This window comes from Coffea arabica, chromosome 8e (genome assembly GCF_036785885.1).
Source record: "Coffea arabica cultivar ET-39 chromosome 8e, Coffea Arabica ET-39 HiFi, whole genome shotgun sequence".
NCBI classification, from domain to species: domain Eukaryota; kingdom Viridiplantae; phylum Streptophyta; class Magnoliopsida; order Gentianales; family Rubiaceae; genus Coffea; species Coffea arabica.
In genome coordinates, this window is record NC_092324.1 from 34,991,058 (window position 1) to 34,993,227 (window position 2,170).

Below are 2,170 nucleotides of genomic sequence, written 5' to 3' on the forward strand. Positions count from 1 at the left end.
TTTTGTTTTAATTTTCTGGTATTCTTCTAGTGTATGCCTCGTTCTTCTCGTACAGGTGAGTTAATTTTTTACCCTGAGATAGAGAAGACCGCGCGGAGAACACGAAAAGAGACCAGACAGCTCAGAGATGAGCAATCTAGTGCTGCATCTCATAGACTTGATCCAGAATTTGAAGCAACAAGTCCGTTTGGTGATATTTCGAGTGACTCGGATTGAGAAGAAGTGACTATAACTAATGCAAGAACACTAAGGAAGTTGGCGGCACCTGATTTAATCAACAGCGCTTATGCATTACTTTTCCGCATTTAAATGATAACATATCGTTTGAGTTAAAGTCTGGTCTAATTCATTTCTTACTATCTTTCCATGGTTTACCAGGTGAGAAGCCTTACAAGCACTTGCAAGAGTTTGATGTCGTTTGCAATAGCATGAAACCCCCGGGGATTACAGAAGAACAGATAAAAATGAGGACATTCCCCTTCTCCTTGAAGAACTCTGCAAAAGACTGGCTGTACTACCTACCACCAGGTCGCATCACCACGTTGGACCAGCTGAAGAAAAAATTTTTAGACAAATATTTTCCTGTATCTCGAGCTGCAAGTCTAAGGAAGGAGATATGCGGCATTAAACAGCATTCAGGGGAATCGCTCTATGATTACTGGGAGTGATTCAAGAAATTGTGCATCAAGTGCCCTCAACACCAAATAAGTGAGCAATTACTCATACAATATTTTTACGAGGGGCTACTCTTCAGAGACAGGAGTATAATTGATGCTACAAGTGGAGAGGCATTGGTGAACAAAACTCCTCGAGAAGCGTGGGAGCTAATTGAAGGAATGACCGAGAATTCGGAGCAGTTTGGTACGAGGGAGGATATCTTAACACGCAAAGTGAATGAGGTAGGGACATCTTCTATCTAGTAGCAGTTGACTGAATTAACATCTTTTGTTAGGCAACTAGCTGTAGAAAATGCATCACAGGCCAAGGTGTGTGGGATTTGCACTGCTATGGATCATTCTACAGAGATGTGCCCAATGATTCAAGAAGAAAGTACGGAACAAGTGAATATGGCTAGCCATGCGCCTGCGCCAAGAAAGTAATATGACCCGTATTCGAATACCTATAATCCTGGTCGGAGGGATTATCCTAACCTCGACTATGGAGGAAATAGGCAGCCTAATTTTGCACCAAATAGACAGCAAGTGCATCAATAGCAGTATCAGCCTCGCCCGCCACCACCCCCTTCAAACTCAAGTTCGTCCATGGTGGAAATGATGAAGCAATTAATTGCTAATCAACAAAAGGCAGATTCTGACCTACAAAGTATAAGGAATGAACTGGGATAGATGCAAGCAATGCAAAGTCAAATGAGGCAAATGGCGATAGCAATTAGCTGCCTAGAATTCCAAATCCAGGGCAAATTGCCATCTCAACCTGAATTGAACCCGAAAAACGTAAGTGCGATGACCTTAAGGAGCGGGAAGGAAAAATCCATCTGCCCTCTATGAAAAAATCTGAGAACTCGTGATCCGAAACATTGGCTAATCGCACTGACAAAGACCCTAACTCTAACCAGTTATCAAACCAGAAATTCAAACTCCCCGAACGAACCACAAAGGTGATGTGTTGCTCAGCCAATTCCCGCACCTAAAGCATCTTATGCCACGTGGCTGAAGCCCCCACTGACGCACCCACCATACTCGGATGAGCATTGGAAGCGTATTTAGCCATCATAATATTAGCCCAGAGAGATGAGTTTTGTCGATTCCGCCACTACAACTTCACCGAGAAAGCTTTCACCACATCTAGCATGCAGCGGAAGCCTACCCCACCCTCCTCATTAGCAGCGCAAAGCTCCTTCCAAGAAATCCAATGGCGCTTGGGATCACCCCCAACAGTGCCCTAAAGAAAAATAGCAAAAAGCCTCTCCACTGTATTTTCACAAATTAAACAAGTAAAATGAATGAAAGGACCATAAAACCTTGCTTAAGTAAATCAAAACTCTAACCTTATTTTTTTTCCTTTTGTTAGATTCTTATTTTCAAGAAATTTCTTTTTTTGGCTTTTTTCTTTTACAAAATTGGAAAAAAAAATTATATACATACCCTACATTTGGCAAACTTTTAAGAGTGGAGTTGAACTTCTCAGAAGTAATTGAACGAGCTGGAGG

General features: G+C 42.0%; 1 non-coding gene across 1 annotated transcript; it reads right to left on the minus strand.

Moving 5' to 3' along the window:
- Nucleotides 1-599: 599 nt before the first annotated feature.
- LOC140013144 (small nucleolar RNA R71) lies at nt 600-706 on the minus strand. The gene has a single exon (XR_011820214.1). It is a non-coding gene; the product is annotated as a small nucleolar RNA R71 (small nucleolar RNA).
- Between the last annotated feature and the right edge of the window lie 1,464 nt (nt 707-2,170).